At 44.3% G+C, this 25,532-nt stretch overlaps 1 long non-coding RNA gene across 3 annotated transcripts; it reads left to right on the top strand.

Moving 5' to 3' along the window:
• Nucleotides 1-1,216: 1,216 nt before the first annotated feature.
• LOC118023811 lies at nucleotides 1,217-23,288 on the top strand. Of its 3 annotated transcripts, none has more exons than XR_004682903.1 (5): nucleotides 1,217-1,604; nucleotides 2,010-2,089; nucleotides 8,515-8,560; nucleotides 20,778-20,957; nucleotides 22,277-22,385. It is a non-coding gene; the product is annotated as an uncharacterized LOC118023811 (long non-coding RNA). The 3 variants fall into 3 exon arrangements; XR_004682901.1 differs by adding an exon at nucleotides 23,256-23,288 and having other exon boundaries at nucleotides 1,219-2,089; nucleotides 22,277-22,321; XR_004682900.1 differs by having other exon boundaries at nucleotides 1,225-2,089.
• Nucleotides 23,289-25,532: the final 2,244 nt, after the last annotated feature.

Here is a 25,532-nt window from a genome sequence, read left to right as displayed (position 1 = left end):
TGAGTAACTGATAGGCAGATGGTCTCCCTCTCTCCCTTCCTCTCTCCCTTCCCACCTTCCTCCCTCCTTTCCTTCCTTCCTCCCTCCCTCCCTTCCACCCTCTCTTCCTCCCTTCCACCCTCTCTTCCTCCCTTCCAGCTTCTCAGTAATTGCTAGGCAGATTTCCTTCATTCCTCCCTCCCTCCTTCCCTCCTTCCCTCTCACCCTCTCTTCTTTCTCTCTACCTACCCATCTTCTTCCTTTCCATTCCCTTCCCTCTTTTCTTTCCTATTGCTCTTTTGGTAAAAATGGTAACAAGAAGAGAAGAAAATGGGAATAATAAATATGGAGAATTGAAGAGCAAAGAAATGATTAAAAAATTAAAGAGAGTGATTTCTTCCGGAGGGAAGAAGCGGGATATGTTATAAAGAGGTACAAAAAGTGGGGGATTAGGGGTGCATTCGTTTTATTGTGGGACTTGAATAAATACACCCTAACCCCTCTCCAGCTCTGTTTTCTCATCTATAAAATCATGGGTTTACTCAGTTATCTTTAAAGGCTTTTCCAGATCTTCCATTCTGTGAGTCCATAACAAGATATTGTGGGAGATAAATGTTGGTTTCCTTTCTCTGGGCTAAATGTGGATATAGTAGATAGATAGATAAGGATCGTGGGAATATTACTTAACTTCTCTATGTCTTAATTCCTCATCTGTGAAATGTGGGCAACAATAGTACCTGCTATTGTGAAAATTACTGCAGTACCTGGACACAGTAAATGATCACTAAGTATTAGCTACTACTATTGCTAAATTAGCAATGCATTTAAGGTTCTTTTTTCATGGAAAAACTTTGTATGGATTATACAACCATGTTGAACTTGTGGCCCTGGGAGCCCCCTCCATCTGTGTAGATTTCCCCTTAAGGAAAAAGAAGGGGATCTAAAGATGTTACAGTTGGAAATGCCAAAGGTGAATGGTCTTGGTAAGAGGGATTACCCAAGGTAAAACCTCTTAGGGATCCTGGCTGCTGGGGTTTTCCATTTGCCTCAGAAATTTAGGCAGGTGTGGTTCCCTGGTGCCCCAATGAGAGATGACTCAACACAGGGAAGAGAACCATTAGGCTCACAGACCAACAACTTCCTGTTCCCCTGGGCTTTTCCCTTGGTGTCTACACAACTATCAGGTAGGTGACCTGAGATTGGCTGAGACAAGGCAGGTGGTGAGTATGGCCTTGTTGATAGATTGCACTCAGAGCTAGACTCAACACATGTTATTTCCTGTCTTCTTGCTGCACTCACCTTAAAAGGAATTGCTATTGTTCAGTGATTGGCCAAGGCTTTCCCCAGGGCTTTCCTGTTTGCTCCCAGTTGACTTCCTGGCCAGTGATTCTTAATTGCTTAATTGTAAGGGGTGAGGAGAGGCTGCCTTGAAAAACACACAACAGCTCCTTCCTGTCCCCCAACAAAAACCCGCCCTATACCAACAAAAGTAGTGCATACACACACACCCATAAAAGAAAGCTGGGCCATTATACTGTGTTCATAAGTCACTAGATTCGTGTATCACCAGACATACAGCTGTTGGGGTTTTTCCCCTATTTAAAAGACTTGTCAGTTCATATCTGGTCAGCATTTCCCTCTAGGGAACTCTCAAGGTTTCCTGAGTGTAGGGAACTAGGAGAGAGGGAGAAAGAGAAATCCCCTTTTTAAGAAACTCCCTTGATTCCTGCAATTTCTGAACCACAACTTTCCTCAGTTGACCAGCCTTGCCTATCTTGGCTAGTGTCACCAGCCCAGGACAGTTGATGCCAAGGATGAGACTGTTATGGAGTCTATATTTCAAACCCTTTACCTATTTTTTTCTCTAATATCCATAAGAGCCCCATGAAACAGTGTTGAGGGAATCACTTATTTCCCCTTCTCATATTTTCATGGAGGTGGGGGGTGGATTCCTACTTTATTCCCTAGCAGGGCCAAGTATGGAGGAATACATCCTAGCTTCCATCTACCCCTCCCTCATTTTTCCCCAGGGCAGGAGGAAGACTTACCTGATCCAGCAGACCAGTGGCTTTCTGAGAAGACTAAGTTGGACCATCCTCCCCCAGAGAAGGTATGTTATTGTGTGCTGTCTGCAGTTGTTCACTGGGTCACTTCAGTCACATCCTCCAGTCCAGCTTTGTCAGTAATGAAGATGACCTTTTTTTTTTTTTTAAAGATTTTATTTATTTATTTATTTGAGAGAGAGAGAGAGAGAAACAGCATGAGAGGGGATAGGGTCAGAGGGAGAAGCAGGCTCCCTGCTGAGCTGGGAGCCCGATGTGGGACTCGATCCCAGGACTCCGGGATCATGACCTGAGCCGAAGGCAGTCGCTTAACCAACTGAGCCACCCAGGCGCCCTGAAGATGACCATTTGACCTCCAGCTGTCTGACACTTGCTTTTGGTCTCAGTTCTGAAAGCAGGAGGGGCAGAAAGTGTTTATTGGTCTTCTAAAATGCCAACAGTGGTTGCTGTTATTATCATTCCTATTTTCAAGGTGGGGAAAGAGAGGCATAGAGAGGTTTGGAAATGTTTCACAGAGCTGGGAAGTCAAGTGATAGGAATAGGAATTTGAATCCAGGCCCTCTGTGCTGGAGCGCTCATGTATGCTATGCCTTAATGACGAAAAGCCTTCATCTGCACCCAACCCCCTTTTCTGGCCTTGGGCAAAAGTAAACAAGGGGAGATAATATGTTCTCATGACTGACCTCCTAACCCTTGGGCCCTACTTGCCTTGGAATGCTGTCAAAAATAGACAGATTTGCACAAGTAACATTGCTTGGCACAACCAACCAATCTGATAAACCCTGACTCAACATGCCCTCCAGCCCCAGTCTCTAGGGTGGTGAGTCCTCCTGGGTTCTTTTTTTTTTTTTTCTTTTTGTATAATGACATCTACGGCTTTAGAGTAGAAAATAGGAATACAATTGTGTTTTAGCCACACACGTTTTAATATATTTACAAACTGTTCAGTTTTTCTCATCTCCTTTGTCACTAATCCAAGCCACTATCGTTTCTCGCTTTGACAACTGTGGGGTCCACCTCCCACATTCTTCCTGCCCTCTCTCCAAATTTGAAGAGCTACAACTGCCATCTGGTTGGGAGAAATTATTTACAAATATCGATGCTGTAGCCAGAGTATGTTCTCAAATGGCAAATTTCATCAGTCAATCTCTTAAGACCCCTCAAGGGCTTTCCCTTATGCTCAGAATAAAATCCAAACTCCTTACTGTAGGTTTCAGCTTTTGCAAGAACTGTCACCTGCTTATTCCTCCTGTACTTCTCTCTCCACCTAGCCTAACTTACACTGCCTCAGGGCATTTGCACAGGCTGGTTTTTTTCTTCCTGTTTTCTTTTTACTTCGTTGATGCCTGCTTCTCCATCAGATTTCAGCTCAAGATCCACTTGTTTAAGAATTCAATCACTGGGGGTGCCTGGGTGGCTCAGTTGGTTAAGTGTCTGCCTTCAGCTCAGGTCATGAACCCAGGGTCTCTGCTCAGCGGAGAGCCTGCTTCTCTCTCTCCTTCTGTTGCTCCCTCTGCTTGTGGAGATAAATAAATAAATACAATCTTTAAAAAAAAAAAAGAATTCATTCATTGGCTTTTCTGATGAATCAAATTGCCTTGTCACAGGCTCTTGGGGACACTGTGGCCCTCTTGCTCATATCACTGGGATCAGTCTTACATATGCTTGTGTGATATGATTGATTCATGTCCATCTCCAGATGTCATCAGACCATCAGCTCCATAGGGGCTGTCACCTGAGGCTGGAATGAGCTTGAATTATTTCAGGAATGGAAAGCAGGGCAGCATGTAGCCCTTTATGGCTAGAGAGTGCTGAGGTAGCGGGACACCCACAGGTAGGATGAGGCTGGATCCTCCAGAACCAACCTGGTGGGCCAGTTACAGATTCTGTGTTTTAAGTACACTGGGAAGCCTTCCTGGGTTTTAAGCAGCAAGGGCACCATTCAGTGTGTGCTCTGAGATCCCCCTCTCTTCCCTGGGAGAGGAAGCGTGGAGGGCCAGAGTGGACCTGGGAGTAGAATTTAGGGGGTATTGGTCCAGGAGACGGATGGTGGTGGTTTGGATCAGGGAAGTTGGAGTGGAGGCCGAGAGGAGGAATCTGAGAGGTATTTTGGTAGTAAAACCTCAACAGTAAAGTACAGGGGGCTTGTTTCTCCTTAGCTGCAGAAAAGCCCTGGTGCTCCTGCGGCTTCAGTCTTACGTTTCTTTCCCTTTACAATTCCTCTGTGTTGTTATTACCCATGTTACTGGAACTCCTCTGACATTAATTCAAACTGCTAACCTCCTACAGCATGGAGAGTCATTTATAAATCTCAGTCGTCTCAGGTGGGAATACAGTTTCTGGGCCAAGTGTTACTCCATGACTGCCTGCAACCTACCAGCTCCAAGATGCCCTGAATCCACCGTATTTTCCTATCACCCTTTACAGCAGGGTTTCTCAACAATGGCACAATTGACATTTTGGGCCAGATAATTCTTGGTTGTGGCAGCCCATCCTGTGAATTACAGGATGGTGGGCAGCAACCCTGGCCTCCCTCAGCAGATGCCGGTAGCATCCTTCTAGCCCCGTTGTGACAACAACAAAAACATCTCCAGATAGTGTATAATGTCCCCATCCCTATTAAGAACCGCTGATCTACACAGCAGTGCAGAGAAAGCCCTGTCCCTGGGACTGAGCCAGTCGGAATTCTGTCTCCTTCTCTCTTCTGCATTTTCTCTATGGGACACACACACACACACACACACACACACACACACACACACACCAAATCTAATGAAAGCTCTCTGAGTTCCCTCTGATATGCTGTCCTGTATAGACTGAGTATGGAACAACATGGGTTAAGAGGGTCCTGGTCAGGTGTGTGGCCACCAAGTAAGTGATCTGGCAACTGGCCGCCCATTACCCATCACTGCTTCTCATCAGCTTACCTACAGAACATGTTCTTGCTAGGCCCGCCTGTCTTTAAGGCCCAGCTTAAGTCTCACTTCTGAGAAAATGTGCTGGCCTGTTCAGCTTCCTGTGGCTGACTAGGGCAATTGAATGACTGGTTCTATAATTCATTTATTCATTCAACAAATAGTTAGAGAATACCTACTATGTGCCAGACACTGTCCTGAAAACAGCAATGAACAAAGCAAAGTATCTGCTTTCATGAACTCACTAGAAGGGAAGAGACAATGAATGAATGAATGAATGAATGAATGGTATAATGCCGGGAAGTGGCTGTGGGAATTTAGAGGGCTCAATATTCTATCCCCCATCTGTGGTAGCTAGTCTCCAGAGATGGCCCTCAACAATGCTTTTCCTCCCTGTGTGGTCATACTGCTCTTTATATCAGGAATCTGGGCTGCTCTGTGACTGAATTGACCAATAACATCTGTAGAAATGATATTCCAGGATATTCAAGACCAATTCTTAAGAAGACTGTTAGCTTCTACTTCCTTCCTTATGGAATGCTTGCTTGTGGAACAGTCCTGATTGGAACCTAGTTACCATGCCAAGAGGAAGCCCAAACAACTATGTGGAGGAGGGCCAAGGTCCTCATTTTCCCAGCTGATAGCCCCCAGATGAGCTCCCAGCTAGTGGCCAATAACCAAGTACCAGTCACGTGAAGGGCTATTTTGGACTTCCAGCTGGTTCAGCATTCCAGCTGACGGACAACCTGTGAAACAAAAGAACCATCTAGTCAACCCACAGACTTACATGAAATAGTAAATTGTTAATTCAGCTATTGAGTTTTGGGTGATCTGTTATGCAGCACTAGATAAAGAAACATTTAAATTCATAACCAACTGACAGGCAACATAGAAGCCAGACAGATACTGAAACTTATTAACTATGATGTTGAATGGAGGTTGTGGCTAGTTATTGCCCTACTCATGAACTAGACAGAGTCCAGGGACAGGCACAGCTGGTCACCCTCCAGGCTTCTCTTCTTTCCTATCCTCTGGGCACGTGGGGAGCCCCTTTCTGTGAGTCAGAGAGCAGACAAGAGTGTGCTCTCTGCAGATAGGCTGACTCCCCAAGAGAAGAGGGCTGAGCTGGCCATGCTCAGTGTCTTCTCCCAAACTCATCAATCAGACAACTCAATCTTCCCATAGAGAGGAGGGAGTGACAGGGAGGGAGATAGGCCAAGAGAGATGGTCTGGCTGGTCTCCTTCACAGGAAACATGAAGAATAAAGAAAAAGGGTGCCCCAACAGTGATGGGGATTCTGAAATGGATAAGATGCATTTGCAACCCTTTAGATGGGCCAGATAAGAAAAGCCTCTCTGAGGAGCTGACATCTGAGTGGAGTCGGGGAGCCCTGGGGATATCTGGAGAAGAGCTTCTAGGCAGAGAGTGGTTAGTGTGTTTGCAGAGCAGCAAGGAGGCCCATGTGCCTGGAGCTGAGTGAGCATGGAGAGGAGGAGAAGAGGTTGAGGTTGAGACGTGGGCAACAGCCAGAGCATGGGGGCCTTGTGGGCCTGGGAAAGTGTTGGACTTTATTTTACATGTGATGGGAAGACATTAGAAGATGATCGACACTCCTTGATCAATAGATTCTGCAAATTGCAGAGCTGCGAGGGCTTCAGCAGTCTTGTCATCAAGTTTCCTGTTTGTGGAACTGTGTTGGAGTCAGAGTGGAGGGGCCGTAGTGTTCCTATACTTGGGTGAGGCCACCACTCTAGGTGTGAGACTCCAGGTGCTCAGCTGCATGTATTGCAATCTGGTCTAACACCTGGGTGGATACAGATACCTCTAGGATAATGTGGCCAAACAAAGATAACCACTTTGTGAGACCTTTGGTCTGAGCTACCTGGGCAGTGGAATTTTAGACAAAGTTCATATGAGTGCCCATAATGTACAGGATATTCTGAAGTCACCAGTGGGGGTGGGAGGAGGGGTGACAGTGATGAAGGTGGTCTTTGCTTATCTTCCCAGAAGAGCAAGAGAAGGAAAGTAATGTCTTCATAATGAAAGATAGAATGCTGTCACCACCACGAGGGACAGAAATCAAGTAGTGAGGGGCAGGTAAAAGATGCAGAGACCACAAATGAGGAAGGAATTGGATGGAATTGCTATGGCATGGAAGACATGCTATCTAAACATATGTATATGTGTCTATCTATACATTGGTTTTCCAAATGCCCCTTGCATGCTTGATGCAACACAAGGAACTGGGTTATGCACCCAGCACTCAGAACAGTACATGTTCCACAAATTATTGATTGGCTGACTCTACATGAATGATCTCATTTGTCCACCCCCACAAACAACTCTATGAAGTAGGTGTTATGCCCATTTTAAAGATGAGGAAACTGAGACTTAGGGAGGTCAAGTAACTTGTCTGAGGTCCATACCCCTAGGAAGGAGAGGAAGGGGCAGAGCCCAAACCGGCACCACAGGTCTGCAGTATGGAAGAACCAGAAGGGGGCAGGCACGCCTTGGTTCCCCTCCAGCTCTCCTGCACCCAGGCATGTACCAGGCTAGTTCAGTGACTGCCCAGGGCCAATACTTGGGTCTTGCTGACCTGAAGATCTCTAGGACAAGAAGGCACAAATGAGTTTTCCTTATTCCAGGACTGCAAGACACGGATAGCTGGAAGGTCTTTCTCCTACTTGACCAGTCTCTTGTTTGTGCTCTGGAGATGTGGAAGACAGGTCTGGAAGTCCTGTTATAAAACTCCTGAATGCTCTGGAAGACAGAGTTGGCCAGGGGGCATCTCCTCCTGACAGCCCCTAGTTGCAGGCTGGAGAGGTGCTTGGGGCTGGCCCTAACTTAAGGCCCCTGTCCAGTCCACCCTCTTTACCGTATAGATGAGAAAACCAAGATTCAGAGAGGGGAAGTGAATTACCCACACCCATGACTGTCTTTCCCTACAACCCAATCCAGAATGGACAAACCTCTTTAAGAGCCAGGTTCACCTTGTCTAGAGGAGGGCCTTGTCTTTCTCCATCCCCATCCGCAGGTCACAGGCATCTTTCCTGCTGCCCTGGCAGCAGGCACTGTGCTGGTGTAGTGGCCAGAAGACCCCTGCCCCCCAAGGGGAGGGAGAGGAGATCAGCCCAGCTACAGGAGCCTGGCTGGGTGACCTCTAAGGACCTCCTCATCCTGAGATGCTACTTTATGCATTCCCTAAGAGCTCCAGGGTGGGGCAGGCTCACAGGAAGCCAGGTCTCCACCCTTCCCTTCCAGCTTTCCAGACTAAAAAACAACTTGTAGTTTTCGGAAGTTTGTGTGTACTGCAGGAAGGACATGGAATATGTCAGGGTTCCCTTTGTTCACAACGGCGTCAACAATGTGGCTGCCTCTCTCTCTGGCTCCCCATGACCACCTCTTCACCTCATTTGGAATTACAGTGAGAGGTAGTCCTAGAAGCCCAGTTTTTACTAAAGGGTGGAAAACACCACTGATGGAATGGCAGATGAGTTTCATTGGTAAACAGCCAGACTTCGAAGAAATTGTAATTGTTATATATTTATTTTTTACAGTCCTGTTTTTGGCAAGAAATACTGAACTTCCAGTTGTAGCAATGAAGTAAGTATTTCCCTTATAATTATATTTAACTTTAAAGCGTGAGTCGATTAAAGAAAATGTATTAATGGAATAATAACTCGGGTGGTGTGTGGAAATGGCCAGAATCACGAAAGGGAACATAAAGGACTCAAGTGTGGGAAATACTCATGGTAGTTGGTGCTTTGGGACCCTGTCCCCTGTCCCTTATGCAAGGGCATGTGCTAATAGTGGCAGATCTTTTGGAAGACCCACGTCTGAGGGTCCAAGGGCTGTCTTGGCTCTGCCCCTTTTCCGTGGGTGCCTGGGTGAGCCTCCCCTGCTGTGGGCTGAGTTCCCCATTTCTGCAATGACGAGGTTGCGGCCCTTCCAGCTGACACATTCTCATTCCTTCCCCCTCCTGCTAGCGTTGGAGCTTAGACCAGGGTACAGAGTGTCACGGGAAACGATTTCACGTTTCACGCGCACACTCGCTCCCTTATCAAATATTTACTGCGCCGGTCCGCGCCCCAGACACCTCTGCTCTAAGAAAACTTGTTTCTCACCGGCTCCCGGTCTCGGCCACCGAAGTCCGTCCGGGGCGCCACCTGCTGTCCCAGCGGCGCCAGTGCAGCTTCCGACAGTGGCGGAGTGGGCTTGGTTTCAAGCCTTCCTTTGCTGGGAGCGCGCGGGAGAATCCCCTGGGGAAATTGGGGAGGCATCTCTTTTGGGAACAGGTGGCAAGGCCGAATGGGGAGGCAAGGTAAATGGATCTGTGTGATTGGCAGAAAAGCCTCCCATGGATGGAAGGGCCTCAGAGGGAACCAGAAGGAATGGGCAAGCAGCAACAGGCCAATTTAGCCATGCTTTTCTCCGACATGAATAAAGGCTTACAAAAAGCACCTCCAGGCAACGAAAGGGACTGGGTCTGCTTCCCACCGCAGCCCTGGGTGTGGAGAGAGCAGCTAGGGAGCTGCATCAGAGGTTCAATAAATGGATGATGAATTAATTTATTCGGGACTTTTCATTCTGTTTTTACTTTAAGTGGAGAGGAAGGTGATGCAAGGTGTCAGTGCACAGAGGACATCCTCGACTCCCACATGTGGGGAAATTGCTCCGCAAAGCTCTCTTTCTTAGCAGTCTCAGTGATGGGGCTGGAACTCCTCTGTGGTCAGAATGCAACATTTGCGTGCCAGTCTAACAGGGATGCCACCTCCCCAGCACCGGGCTCCTCTGCCTAGTGCAACTATGAGCAAAGATTCTCAAAGTCCACTGGAGTTTTCAGTTGGAGGCCAGGAGGTGCGGTCCAGGGGCACAGAAGCTTTTCACCTTAGTTGTTCTCTAGCTTTGGTCTATCTGAATTAAAGGGACGGTTATGTTGAAAGAAGAGTGTCTGGGGGGAGTGGGGAGTGGTGGGGGGATGGGGGGCTTGGGGTGGGGCCCTGGGCATGTATATTTCTAACAGGCACCCTGGGTGATTCTGGTCCTCCAGAGGTAACAAAGCACTTGTGCAGGCTTAAAAGGCACTCCTTTGTCCAGCTTCTTCTGGATGTCATAAAAAAAAATCACTGTGAACTGAAAGCTTACTTTGGGCTATGTACTGCACTTGGTGCTTTCTGAGAATTCTCACTTAATGCTCATCATCACATCACCATAGGGGGATGCTCACCATTTTTTTTGGTTCATTTTAAAGGAGGGAGAGACTAAGGCTTAAAGAATTTACTTGACTTGCCCAAGACCAGCAATGGAAGGGACAAAAGATTTGAGTTCAGTTCATTTTGATTTCAAAGCGCATGTTCTTTTTTCTTTTTCCAGAACAATGATTCTCTTTATTCCTATTATCTGGGCATGATGATTTTAAAGTTAACTTTTAAAATACAAGCAATACAATTATGTGGTTCCAAAATTAAAAAAATATTAAAATGTATTCAGTACCATCATGCAATAATGTGAATACAGTTAACACTACTGTACACTTGGAAATGGTAAAGATGGTGAATTTTATGTTCTTTGGTTTTTTTTTTTTACAAGTAAAAAAAAAGGCATTCAGTGTCCCTTGTCTGTCTCACCATGGGAAACCATCACTATTAGTTTTATATGGATCTTTCAGCTTTTAAAAATACACACAATACAGGTAATCCTCCCCCAACCCCTGCTCTTTTTGCACAAAGAATAGCAAACTATCCATACCAATCATCATCTTATTATTGTCTGGGGACACTAATAACTTGGAGATCGTTCTACATCAGAACATCGAGAACCCCTCATCCTTTAAAAATTCATTTATACTTATTTATTTTTAATTGAGGTATAATTGACATAAAGCATTATATTAGTTTCAGGTGTACAACATAATGATCTGATGTTTATATATATTGTGAAATGGTCACCGTGATAAGTCTAGTTAACATCTGCCACTGTACATAGTTATAGAAATGTTTTTTCTTGTGATGGGAACTTTTAAGATCTCCTCTCTTAGCAACTTTCAAATATGCAATACAGTATCATTAAGTATAGTCATCATGCTGTATGTCACATTTCCAGGACTTACTTATTTTATTGCTAGAAGTTTATACCTTTTGACTTCCTTCACTCATTTTGCCCCCCAACTCCCCAGCCACCAATCTGTTCTCTATACCTATGGGCTTGGTTTTTGTTGTTGTTTGTTTTGGTTTGGTTTGGTTTGGTTCCACATATCAGTGAGATCATATGGTATTTGTCTCTCTGTATCAGACTTCTTTCACTTAGCATAATGCCCTCACAGTCCATCCATGTTGCAAACAGAAAGATTTTTTGTGTATGTGTGTGTCTGAATAGTATTCCATTGTATATATATACCATGTCTTCCTTATCCATTCATCCATTGATGGACACTTAGGTTGTTTCCACACCTTGGTTATTGTAAATAATGCTATATCTCATTCCTTTTTTTTTTTTTTAAAGATTTTATTTATTTATTTGACAGAGAGATGGACAGAGCCAGAGAGTACAAGTGGAGGGAATGGCAGCGGGAGAGGGAGAAGCAGGCTCTGCACTGAGCAGGGAGCCTGATGTGGGGCTCGATCCCAGGTCCCTGGGATCATGACCTGCGCCGAAGGCGGATGCTTAACCATCTGAGCCACCCAGGCACCCCTACCTTATTCCTTTTTTAAGCTGCTATTGTACAGGGACTATAATTTCTTTCACCACTCCCCAGCTGATGGGTGTTGAGATTGTTTCCAGTCTCATGAAGACACATTGTTAACTACCACCCAAAGGAGCCAGCTCAACTTACCCAGGGTTTAAACTGTGACTGCAAAGTGAAATGTGTTATTTAGACTCACCCTTTAAAATAGACAGGCGCACGTTCAAGACTGGCCACCTTCTCTCAGTAAACCCCATGCTGTTTTTCCTCTAGCACTGGAATGGATCACAGTGCCATGTGAAGTAGTAGAGGTGTGTTTCCGGGCCTTGGGGTACAAATCAAGTGTCTACACACTGCAGTCACCCACGTTGTGGTCAGCTCACACTAGGAGAGGCTTTTGGAACAGAGGGCCCAGCAGGTTCACAGCCCCCATCTCATGCCCTCTCTGGGCTTGTTGGGTGGGGTGGTGGGTGGCATCAGTCAAGACATTAAGCTTTTTTTGTGGGGGGGAGGTGCATACAGGTGAATAAATGTAAGTCGTGAGTGTGGGGGGTGCTGGAGGGCTGCCTCTTGCTGTACTGGATGGTGATGATTGCCCCCCATGGACTTTCTCTCCCTCTCCTTCATTAAACTGTGAGTTCCACTTTTTTTTGTTTAAGATTTTATTTATTTATTTCACAGAGAGAGAGAGAGAGAGAGAGAGCAAGCAGGGGGAGTGGCAGGCAGAGGGAGAGGAAGAAGCAGACTCCCCACTGAGCGGGGAGCCTGACATGGGGCTCCATCCCAGGACCCTGGGATCATGACCTGAGCCAAAGGCAGATGCTTAACTGACTGAGCCACCCAGGTGCCCCTAACACTGTGAGTTCCTTAAAGCCCAAAGTGGGGACTCATTTGTCCCTGCAGTTCTCACAGCCTTGGAAGTATGATCTGGGTGCAGGCAATGCTGAGTACTTACCATCTACCAGGTGCCTACCGAGCACCGTATTCAGTTACCTCACTTAATCCTCCTAACAACTCCCTGAAGTAGGTGCTATTGTTATTCCACTTTTGTGATGAAGAAAATGAGGCACAGAGAGGTCAAACCACCCATCAAAGTCACACAGCTCCTACGAGGCAGAACTGAGATTGTGAATCTGGGTAATTTGGCTCCAGAACCTGCCCTCTTCACCGCTCCGTTATGCTGCTTCAGGGATCTTTCCTCTTTGTCCTGGAAAGTTAGGGAGGAAAGCTGGATGGTGCTTACTTTAATTCAACCTAAAACAGTAACATTGGATTTAGCAAAAGTATATTGTGAGTCCTGGCTCTGCGACGAATGAGCTGTTATGATTTTGGAACAGTTACTTAATGTTTTTGTTTCTCATCAGTAAAACAGTGACAATAGGACTGATTGCATGGGGCTATTGTGAGGGGGAAATGAATTAGTATACTGAAGGGGCTTACGCCTGGTCAGCACTCAGAAAGTGTCTACTGCTTCCATGCACCAGGCAATGGGCCAGGTCCTCCAGGTTCTTGGTACTTAGATCATGGTGCATGGATCAGCAGCCTGGGCATCACCTGAGCACTTGTTAGAAACGCAGAATCCCAGGCTCGACCCCAGCCCAGCTGAATCAGAATCTGTATTTTAGCAAGGTGCCCAGGTGATTTACATGCGCTGCAAAATCCTAGAAAGACCTGCTCTACAGCAGTGGCTTCCAATCACCCTTTTCCATCAGATTCCCAGGTGCAACTTCTGACTGCCCCCCACGGTGGCGTGTGGAGGCAGGGCCGGACAACACAATTTTCCTAGCTCCTTTAGCCTCTTCTCAAGGTTGGGGATCAGCCAGGCTGAGAGACGCAGCTATAAGGGGCAGCAGAGGTGAATGAATGAAGTTGTATTTTCACTTTTGATGTGATAGAGAAGACATCTTTTTGGTTGGAGTGCCCAGACTTTGTTATTTTTTTCTGGGTCCCCCTTCCACCTTTGCCCAACTTGGCATTTTGAGAAACGGAGCTTTAGTAAGTCAGGAAGGAAGGGTGACCAGAGACAAGAGTGCCACCCTGTGGCAAGAGCCTGGCATTACCATGCAGAGTACAGCTGGTAAAGATAGGACTGAGTGACTTCCATCTGTGATAATAGGGACAGTCATAACTAAGTTGTATTGAGATTTTGTTATGTGCTAGACGCCATGCCAGGCCTCCATCATGGATTCATTTATGGAAAACCCACAAGGAGAGAATGCAGTAGGTACGATTGTTGTCCCCATATTGCAGGGCTGCAGGAGCAGAGGTTGGGAGAAATGTAGCAACTTGCTTAAGGACTCTGGGTACTGAAGCCTGGAGCTGGAAGGAACTCAGGGCAGCTTGGCTCCAGAGCCCACCATTCTGTTGGTTTTGATATATTTCCTCGGTAGCAAGAGAAGAAGCCCTTTCTGGCATAGGCCCCCACATTTTAGACTATATTTAGACCGGGGCTATTTTATTTTATTTCCTGGAGTAGGCAGTGAGCACTCAGTCAGGTGTCAGAGGGAGCTGGTGCTAGAATGAGCTCTCCTCTCTCCCACCCAGGGAGTCTTAGGTAAGTCATTTTTGTAATTTTTCTGAGTCTGTAGGAGAGGGGATAATACTCTCAGAGCAGTTTATCTTATAGTGTCTTTGCAATGACAGAAGGAAGCTGTGGAGAAACATAAAATTCGATTGAAATTTGCATGGCAGTGGGAAAGGCAAGGTGGTGTCCGATATTCTTGGGAAATAAAAGGTTTAAATGTGTGATTCCCCCCCCCCATACTTCAAACCAGCTGTGTTAGAACAGACATAATTATGCTGGGTTAGTAATAAACTCTAACATCTCAGCAAGAACAGAGTGTCACTCTCATTAATGCTGTAAGCATGCTTCAGGTCAGCCAGGCTCCACTCCCGTTAGTCCCTCAGGGCCCGGGCTGACAGAGGCTCCATCTCAACAGGCAGCGAAAAGAGCCTGGAGATCACAGACTGCCCCTTCAGTTTCTGTCAAGTAGTGGCACGTGAGTGACACTCACATTTCATGGGCCATAGCAGGTTACACAGCCAGGCATGAACTCAAGGGCTCAGAAGACAGCTGCACATTTATGACCCAGTGATTTCCTTCTTTCCTTCTTTTCTTCTTTCCTCATTCCTTTCTTCCTGCCTTCCTTCCCTTCTCATTTACTGAGTGCCTACTACGTGATGGTGCTGTTCTTCACACTGGGGTTATAGAATAAGACAAAATTCCATCTCAAGGCACATGTGGTCTCATGATGAAGTCAGAAAGCTGACGGGGATAAATATGGAGTGATATGTGAACACAAAGAAGGGGTAGCTCGCTCAGCCTGAGGAGCAGTTAGGGAAGGCTTCTTGGAAGAGGTAGTACACAAGTTCCCAAGGATAAGCCAGAGCAAGCCTGGTGAAAGAGGCAGGGAAGAGCATTTTCAGCAGAAGGGGTGGAAGATATAAAGGTGTGTAGGAGAGCTCTTTGGACAACAGTGAGGAGTTTTCTAGGTCTGGGGTATGTTGGAGGTGGATTAGAGGATAAGGAGGCATGGTAGGAGTTGGGGCCAGATTGTGTAGGTCTGTGGACAGTTGTAGAGTTTGCACTTTAGTTTGAGGCGATGGAGCCGTAAAAAGGTTTTAAGCAGGGTAGTGATGTGGGAGGTCCTCTGCAGGATGGAGGGGAAGAGTTGGGAGCAGGAAGATGGTTAGCGTGCTGTTGTAATACATAGAGGGAAGTGAGGGAGAGTCACATGCAGGTGGTATTTGGGGGCAGAGGGTGGATGGACACATCTGAGAGGTGATACACAGGTGCAGTCTACAGGACTTGGTGTAAACTGAAAGTGGGGGTAATGCCAAACCTTTAAAAATGCCTGAGTTTCAAATTGCATGAAATGGATGAGGGTTATTTACTCATTCAAGATATGTATTCATGTTTATCACAGGCCTGTTCTAGGTGCTTGGGATACACAGCAGAAAAAAAAAAAAAATCACAGACAACTCCCTGCCCTTGTGAGGCTTATAGTCTAACGGAAGAGCAGGCAATAAATAATATAATTTTATACACTAGATAGTACATTCAAAAGTAAGTGTCATGCAAGGAAAAGGTAGAGAAAGTGTGGTCAGGAGTGTTGGAAGGGAGAGGGAATCAATATTTTAAAGAGAATGGTTAGAGAAGTTCTCACTTAGATGTGGCATTCATGAAGGGACTTGGAAGTGAGAGAGGCCACATTCCATGTTCTAGAGGCTGGACTGAGGGCAGAGCAAAGGTGTCAATGAATGCCAGTTCCTGGTGGAGACATTTTCCTGCAGGCAGCCTTCCTGGAAGCCCACAACATATTTCCACTTTCATCTCATTTGCCAGGACTTGGGTACATATCATCTCTGACTCAAAGGCAGAGAGTTGTAGGAAGGGATGATGGATGTCAAGGTTGACATCTGCTGCCCTAGAAGGTAGTATTTGAGCTGGGCCTTCACAGAGGTCAGTAGAGATGATGAAGGCATTCTAGACAGAGGAAGTAGGATGCAAAGGCACAGAGGATTGAAATATCTTCTGAGCACCCAGAAATCTGGAAGGTGGATTTTTGTGTAAAATTTTCTTATTTTAACTAATTAAGGATTTTAAGCACAACTGAAGGAATATGTCTGTAGGTTGGTTATGGCCCACAGGCAGCCAGTGTGTATGGGGTGATACAGACTTTCTCCCATAGTTAGCTGCTGTCATTAAACCAAATGAAAGACCTCAAGTAGTAATGGTTGCAAGTTGAAGAGAAGAAAGGCTAGTTAGCCACTCAAGACTGGTTACCTTGCCTCAAGGCTCGGTTCTCAGCTTTGTTGTTCAGAAATTCTATTTTTCTTTTCCATGAAATGAGATGAGAAGACTCAGCAGTGTTGCCTTACACAACTATATCAGTAAGCATGGGCTAGGTTTTGCTACAGTAACAATAATCCCCAAGTCTCAGTGAGCACTGAGACTTATGCTTATGCTCACTTATGCTACACATTCAATGTACTTTGGCAGAGGGCTTCTGCTCATCATTGTCCCTGGAGGAGTACAGGCTGATACAGGCTCCACCTTAAAAATTACAGAGGAAGGAAGAGGACCAAGGCAAATCCCTTACTTCCTCTGAAACTCTTTACCTAGAGGTGACCATGTTATTTCCACTCACTGAAAAAAAAAAATGGACTTTAGGGGCACCTGTGTGGCTCAGTTGGTTGAGTGTCTGACTCTTGGTTTTGGTTCAGATCATGATCTCATGGGTCCTGGGATTGAGCCTTGTGTCAGGCTCCATGCTCAGCAGGGAGCCTGCTTGAAGATTCTCTCCCTCTGCTCCTCCCCACCCACGCACTCTCTCTCTCTCAAATAAATAAATAAATCTTAAAAAATAGATTTTTTTAGAGCAGTTTTAGGTTCGCCACAAAATTGAGTAGAAGATAGATTTCTCATCTACCTGTGCCTTTACACATGCCAACCCTTTGCCATTATCAACATCCCCCATCAGAGGGGTACATTTATTGCAATTGATGAACCTACACTGACAAATCATTACTACCCAGAGTCTATAGTTTACATTAGGGTTCACTAATTCACTTTTCATTGGCCAAAGCAAGTCAAGTTGATACACCTAATTTCAGAAGAGTAGGGAAATGCAATTCTAGCAGGTTCTTGGAAGGAGAGAACTGGAATATTTGGGAGTAGTCCTAATTACCCTGCTAACCATGCTTATAGGAGACTGATGGATAAAACATGAAAAACATTGCATATCAAGCTAACTGGACCTGTGCTCACTGATGGACACATTTCCCCACCAGTGTCAGACTTTTGTAGGCGGGGCAGTCAGCGGGGTCATCCTAATAGCAACATCAGGCTGGGCTGTCCTGATGCATCTGGCTCTACACTAAGGTCGCTCCAGATACTGGTGTTCCTGGGTAAGTCACCAACCCACTCCACCACCATCCGCCCCGACCCTCACACCTTACACCTTGCTTCTGGACAGTGCCTGAGATACACAGACACATGTGTTTCTGTCTTACCTCCTTTACCTCCTGAGACACCCTACACACATTGTCTTTGGACAAGGACCATCTGATCTGTTGTTTATGCCTTCCTAATTTCAGTTGTAACTAAACAACTTTTGGGTTGTTTTGACTCGATTTGGGATGTTCTAGGAACTCATCAGTCTTTTGGTATATAAACACTTCTTGGCCATGAATAATGTCTTCAGATGTTTGGACCTGTTTTTTTTTTGTTGTTGTTGTTTGTTTATTTGTTTTGTTGTTGTTTGGGCCCTGTTTTTCACTTGTTGCTTTTTTTGTTCCTCATTTCATTTTCAAAGCTTAGCTTTCCCTTTGAAATCCCCTGCAATCTGATTCTCCCAGCCATTCCCCTAAGTCACCATTCTTGCCCATCCTGCATAAACCCTGTTATGGGATAAATTGTGTCCCTCCAAATTCATACATTGAAGTCCTAACACCCAGTACTTGAGAATGTGACTGTATTTGGAGATTGGGCCTTTAAAGAGGTAATAAAAGTTACATCACTTACCATCAGGGAAAGGCAAATCAAAACCACAATGAGATACCACCTTACACCTGTCAGAAGAGCTAAAATCAACAACACAAGAAACAACAGGTGTTGGCAAGCATGTGGAGAAAAAGGAACACTCATGCACTGTTGGTAGGAATGCAACTGGTGCAGTCACCCTGGAAAACAATGTGGAGTTTCCTCAAAAGTTAAAAATAGAACTCCCAGGAGGGGAAGAATGAAGGGGGGGAAATCAGAGGGGGAGAAGAACCATGAGAGACGATGGACTCTGAAAAACAAACTGAAGGTTCTAGAGGGGAGGGGGGTGGGAAGATGGGTTAACCTGGTGATGGGTATTAAAGAGGGCATGCTCTGCATGGAGCACTGGGTGTTATGCACAAACAATGAATCATGGAACACTACATCAAAAACTAATGATGTAATGTATGGTGATTAACATAACAATAAAATTTTTTAAAAAAAGAATAAACAAAAGGAATCAGAAGAAAAAAATAGAACTCCCTATGATCGAGCAATTGAACTACTGGATATTTACCCAAAGAATACAAAAATACTGATTCAAAGGGATACATGTCCCCCTATGTGTCTAGCACCATTATTTACTATAGCTAAATTATGGAAGTAGCCCATGTGTCCATTGACTGATGAATGGAAAAAGAGGATGTGGTGGGCGCCTGGGTGGCTCAGTTGGTTAAGCAACTGCCTTTGGCTCAGGTCATGATCCTGGAGTCCTGGGATTGAGTCCCACATCGGGCTCCCTGCTCGGCAGGGAGTCTGCTTCTCCCTCTGCCCCTCCCCCCTCTCATGTGCTCTTTCTCATTCTCTCTGAAATAAATAAATAAATAAATCTTTAAAAAAAAAGAGGATGTGGTATATATACACAATGGAATATTATTCAGCCATAAAGAAGAATGAAATCTTGTCATTTGCAATGACATGGATGGTGCTAGAGAGTGTAATGCTAAGTGAAATAAGTCAGAGAAAGACAAATACCATACGATTTCACTCATATTGGAATTTAAGAAACAAATGAGCAAAGGGGAAAAATGAGAGACAGAGAGGCAAAACAAGAAACAGACTCTTAACTCTAGAGAACAAACTGATGGTTACCAGAGGGGGTGGGGTGGGGGGATGGGTGAAATAGGTGATGGGGATGAAGGAGGGCACTTGTTATGATGAGCACTGGGTGATGTATGGAATTATTGAATCACTATATTGTAAAGATGAAACTGATATTACAGTGTGTTAACTAATTGGAATTAAAATAAAAACTTAAAAAAAACTAATAAAGAGATAATAAAAGTTAATCGAGGTCATATGGGTGGGCCCTAATCCAGTATGACTGGTATTCTTATAACAAGAGGAGATTAGGACACAGATAGACACAAAGGGAAGACCTTACAAGGACACAGTAACAAGGCAGAATCTACAAGTTTAGGAGAGAGGCCTCAGAAGAAGCTAACCCTGCTGACGCCTCGATCTCAGACTTCCAGCCTCAGAACTATGAAGAAATAAGTTTCTGTTGTTTAAGCCTGCCAGTCTGTGGTACTTGGTTATGGAAGCCCTAGGAAACTAATATAGCCCCCTACAAGCAGTAACCTCAATCCAAACTGAGCGCATACAGCTGTAGCTTTATTTAAAAAATGGGGTCTGTGGGGCACCTGGGTGGCTCAGTCGGTTCAGTGTCTGGCTCTTGATTTCTGTTCAAGTCATGATCTCAGGGTTGTGAGATCCAGACCCATGTCAATCTCTGCGCTGGGTCTGAGCCTGCTTAAAGTTCTCTCTTTTCCTCTCCCTCTACCCCTCCCCTCCCTTGTTCTTACTCTCTTGCCCTAAAAAAAAAGAAAAACAAAAACCAAACAAACCCAAAACCAAAAAATGGGGTCTGGATTGATGAGTGTTATTGCCATGTTGAGGTGTAGGCTTGGATCATGGTGGTGCCTTTAGGAGGTGTTACCCAAAGTGAGATATGTGGAACCCTGGTGGGGTGGACTATAGATATGTAATTATATATATATATATATATAATATTTATATTATATATAAATATATAAAAATGTATATATGAATTATAAATATGTAATTTTTAAAATTAGAAAAATGTATTATTAACACATCACACCCATGATTTCACAGATATTATTTAGAATGGGCTAAGTTACAGAATAATAAACTGAATTGAAGTTGGTTTAAAGAAAATTAGTTGGGGAATAAGTAAATACAGCAAAATATTCTGGCAAGAGTGCCTGGGTGGCTCAGTCTGTTAAACATCTGCCTTCGGCTCAGGTCATGATCTTAGGGTCCTGGAATCGAGCCCCACATCGGGCTCCCTGCTCTGCAGGAAGCCTGCTTCTCCCTCTCCCTCTGCCCCCCACTAATGCTTGCTCTCTCTCTCTCTAGTGCTCTCACTCTCTCAAATAAATAAATAAAACCTTTAAAAAAATATTCTGGCAAAATAACGAAGGTGTACGGGGAGGTGCTGGGCTAGGGACTCTGGAATGAGGGTGCTTGGAGGTGGGCCCCTGGCAAGTGCCCTCCCCCACAAAGTGCTACAGTCCTGCTTCTGGGAATGACATTGAATTTTAAAATAATTTGATACAATGTGATTGTAGGTGCTGCAGACTGCTGACTCCAACATGGATTACATCACACAGTTGTTGACATTATCCTGGAAAGAGGGAACAGGGCTGGAGGAAAGGAATGGACTCACTACTTAATAAGGCAGCCCTTGGGGCCTGCCTGTTCTGAGTGCAGCACAGATGTCCAGGAGAGAGCTATCTTGTCAAGATCAGGTGAGGAAATGGGAGAAGCGAGAAGATACAGGAGGGGGACAAAGTGCCAATCTTTTACAACTGCTCAGCCCTTAACAACTGTCAGTGGGCTCACATGCCTGTTTTCTTGATTAAGTCAAACCATATCCTGTCGTTAAGGCCTCCAGTCAAATGTATCATATGACCTCACTGATATGAGGAATTCTTAATCTCAGGAAACAAACTGAGGGTTGCTGGAGTGGGGGGTGGGATGGGAGGGATGGGGTGGCTGGTGATAGACATTGGGGAGGGTATGTGCTATGGTGAGCACTGTGAGTTGTGTAAGACTGATGAATCACAGACCTGTACCTCTGAAACAAATAATACATTATATGTTAAAAAAAAAAGAAGATAGCAGGAGGGGAAGGATGAAGGGGGGAAATCGGAGGGGGAGATGAACCATGAGAGACTATGGACTCTGAGAAACAAACTGAGGGTTCTAGAGGGGAGGGGGGTGGGAGGATGGGTTAGCCTGGTGGTGGGTATTGAGGAGGCACATTCTGCATGGAGCACTGGGTGTTATGCACAAACAATGAATCATGGAACACTACATCTAAAACTAATGATGTAATGTATGGTGATTAACATAACAATAAAAAATTAAAAAAAAAAAGGACTCCAGTCAAGCTGGATGAAACATCAGAAACAAAAAGCGTTTTATTCTTCAGAAACTCCCTTCAAAATCCCCTTTGGTGTGGCTCCTGCCTCATCATCCCAGTGTGCTGCCCTCTCAAAAGCCACCAGGGCTCTTGGTGGTTACCCTAAGTTTGCAGATAAGGAGTCCAGGGGTCACCGATTTGAAGCTACTTCCTTGACCTAGGCTGCTTGGCTGGTCAGGGGCAGCACTGAGGGGCTTTTGATTCCTCAGTCTAGGGCTTGTTACAACATACTATTTCCCTTTATATATTTTAAGGACTATTGTACAGAAGTGCCATTTTCTGTGTAGGCAGCTCAAGAACATAAATCTGGGTCTCACTGGGAGAAGGTGCCCACAGAGGGTGGAGCTAGCAGGAGGCAATAGGCAATTTTCAGCTCTATTTTCTCACTGAGAAAATTCTCCTGACTTGCTTATTTTAGCAGTGTCATGTTTTAAGTCACCAGACCTGGGATTTTTTTTTTTTTTTAAACTTCTTTGAAGTATAATATGCATACAATGAAGTGCACCCATTTTTTTGATGTGCAGTTCCGTGAGTGTGGACAAATGTTTACACCCAGGTGTACATTGTTACCACGTTCAAATATAGACCACTTCCATTACTCCAAATGTTTCCTTGTGCCCACTGATCTTTCTGCCACTACAGATTAGATTCGACATTTCTAGAGCTTCTTGCAAGTAGAATCATGCAGTAAGTATTCTTTTATGTCTGGCTTTTCTCTCTTAGCATAATGTTTTTGAGATTTATCCAGGTCATGTGTGTTAATTTATTTTTTCTGACTCGTTTCCATTTATATGTATGTATATACCCCAATTTGTTCATTCATTTATCTGTTGGTGGACATTTGGGTTGTTTCCAGTTTTTGGCTAAGATGAATAAAGCTGTCATGAACATTCCTTGTGTAAGATTTTGTGTGGACCTATACTTTCATTTCTCTTAGGTAGATACCTATGGGTGTGACTTCTGAGTCATATTGCTATAAGTAACCTTAAAAGAAAAGGCCAAATGATTTTTCAAAGTGATTTTGGCATTTTATATTCCCACTGGCAATTTTTGAGAGTTCCAGGTGCTCTACATCCATCCCAATGCTTGATATTGTCAGTCTTCTTAATATTAGCTATTCTCTTGGGTATGTAGTGATACCTCCTCATTTTGATTTTGATTTGCACTTTTCTAATGACCAGTGATATTGGGTATCTTTCCATGTACTTATTGGCCATTTATATAAATCTTCTGTGAAGTGTCTGTTCACGTTTTTTTTTTTTTTGCTCATTTTTAAATTGGGTATTGTCTTATTTAGAGTTATAAGAGTTTTTTCCCTTTAAAAAAATCTATCCAGACGCAAGTCCTTTTTCAAATATATATATATTGTAAATATTTTCTCCCACTCTGTGGCTTGCCCTTTCATTTTCTTAATGATATTTTTAGAACAGGAGTTTAATTATTATTATTATTATTGCTAAGTGAATTTTTAAGATTTTATTTTCACATGTTCTTTTGGTGATGAGAAGTGGGAAGGCCATTTGTTTATTTATATAACATGTCCTGGACCCCAGTCTTCCTCTAGCCAAGCCCCTTTTGCTGTAAGTATTTTTTTTTAATGTTTTATTTATTTATTCATGAGAGTCAGAGAGAGAGAGAGAGAAGCAGAGGGAGAAGCAGGCTCCCCGCCTAGCAGGGAGCCCGATGAGCGGGACTCGATCCCAGGACCCTGGGATCATGACCTGAGCTGAAGGCAGATGCTTAACCACCTGAGCCACCCAGGCACCCCTTGCTGTAAGTATTTTGCCATGCTGTGTGGGAGGGATCCATTTGTCTCCCCCACCGGCTCCCAGTTAGTGATGGCAGCTAGGACATGCCTTGGCCCTGAATCTCAGCTGAGGGGGCTGCCAGAGAGAGGACACAGAGCTGAATCGCAGGTAGGTGATTGGGGTAGGCTTGTGTCCCTCCTGGGGCCCTGTATTGGCAACATCTGATAATGTGAATCTACATTAGAAACATCTTCTTTTTCTCTGTAGCGCTTATGCTGGTTTGTAATTTTATCTTGGTGGGTTTATATATGTCTTTCCACTTGACTGTCTCTGAGGGCAGGACTATGTCCATTTTAATGCCCTAGTATTTGCTGAATTTGACTTTCAGAGTCTTACTTGCCCAGTACTGTGAGAAGAAGGCAGACAGTTCCCATTCCCACAGTCCACAAGGAGTCCTGACTCTTGGCAGAAAAGAGTCCCTCATGGTGTTCACTCCCTGGACCAGGGCAAGCTAGTTATTCTCTTCTGGCATGGGACAGGGAGAGCCCCATCTCTCAGCCATGTGCCTGGGGTCTCAGTCTTGGGAACACTAGTTTTTGTCTTTACCCTCTTCCCTCTTTGGATCCCCTTCTGGTCTGTCAGGTGATGCGTGGTACCTATTTGCCCTTCTCTCCTGTCCTCTTGTCCATCTTTCCTGACTCTTGTCTCCTTTTGCCTCCTTCTTTCCAGCTGTAAGATGTGGGACAAGACCTCAAAGACTCTCCAGGAGACAAGTCCAACTGTTAGGACAATAAATATAAGCCTGGAGAACTCCACAGATTCCAAAAAGATTCTTTGTTCTTTTCAAAGCAATCCATTAAATGCAGTTCTTGTAGTGCATTATACACTTGCTTAGAATGTATTGCCATGTGTTACAGTGCATGTGTCAGCCTCAAGTTTCACCTTAAATGACCAGGGCTGAGACAGAAGCTTTCTGGGCAGGTTAACCTCAAGTAATCGAACAGAGCTGAAGGAGTGGGACTTGAAGACGCATCTAATTTTTACATAATAGTGAGGAGTTTTTAATTTTGATGAGATCCAATTTATCAAATTTTTTCTTTTATGATTTTTGATTTTTGTGTCCTATCAAAAACATTTTTGGCCCACTCCAAAATCTTCTGTTTTCTTTTAGAGCTAACTTTTACATTTAGTCTACGATCCATTTCAGGTTAATTTTTGTGAATGGCATGAGGTTGCCTTTTCATTTTATTATTTCCTTAGCTTACGATGGGTTTTTAGTTTGATGTAGTTCCACTTGTTTGAGTTTGCTTGTGTTGGCTACATTTTTGTTGCTATATCTAAGAAATCATTGCCAAGACCAACATCAAGGATTTTTCTCTTGTTTTCTTCTAGTTGTTTTGGGTCTTACATTTAAATCTTTAATTCATTTTGTGTATGGTGTAATATAAAGGTCCAATTTCAGTCTTTTGCATGTGGATATGCAGTTTTCCCAGAACCATTTATTGAAGAGATTATCCTACCCCCATTGTGTATTCTTGACACCCTTGTCAAAGATTATGACCATATATGCATGGCCTTATTTCTGGACTCCTCATTGTGTTCGATTGGTCTATGTGTCTGCTTTTATGCCAGTACCATACTATTTTGACTAGAATAGCTTTGTATTATAGTTTGAAATCAGGAAGTGTGATGCCTCCAACTTTGTTCTTCTTTCTCAAGATTGCTTTGGCTATTCAGCGTCTTTTGTGATTTTGTAAAAATTTTAGAATTGTTTTTTCCATTTTGTGAAAAATGTCATTGGAATTTTGATAGGGATTGCATTGAATCTGTGGATTGCTTTGGGCTCTTATTTTTCTTTTCTTATGCTTACTTTGAATGTAGTTGGTTCTTTTTCTAGATTCCTAATGCAGAAATTAGATTATTGATTTTAGATCCATATTATAGGAGTCCCAGAAGAAGAAGAGTGGGAAAAGGGGGCAGAAAGTTTATTTGAACAAATTATAGCTGAGAGCTTCCTTAATCTGGGGAAGGAAATAGGCATTCAAGTCCAAGAGGCACAGAGAACTCACCTCAAAATGAACAAAAATAGGTCAACAACTTAACATATTATAGTGAAGCTTGCAAATTACAAAGATAAAGAGAAAATCCTG

Source organism: Mirounga leonina, unplaced genomic scaffold (assembly GCF_011800145.1).
Source record: "Mirounga leonina isolate KUSES-001 unplaced genomic scaffold, KU_Mleo_1.0 Mir_180, whole genome shotgun sequence".
Lineage (NCBI taxonomy): Eukaryota > Metazoa > Chordata > Mammalia > Carnivora > Phocidae > Mirounga > Mirounga leonina.
Note: the sequence above shows the minus strand (reverse complement) of the source record. Positions and strands in the feature narration are given on the sequence as shown.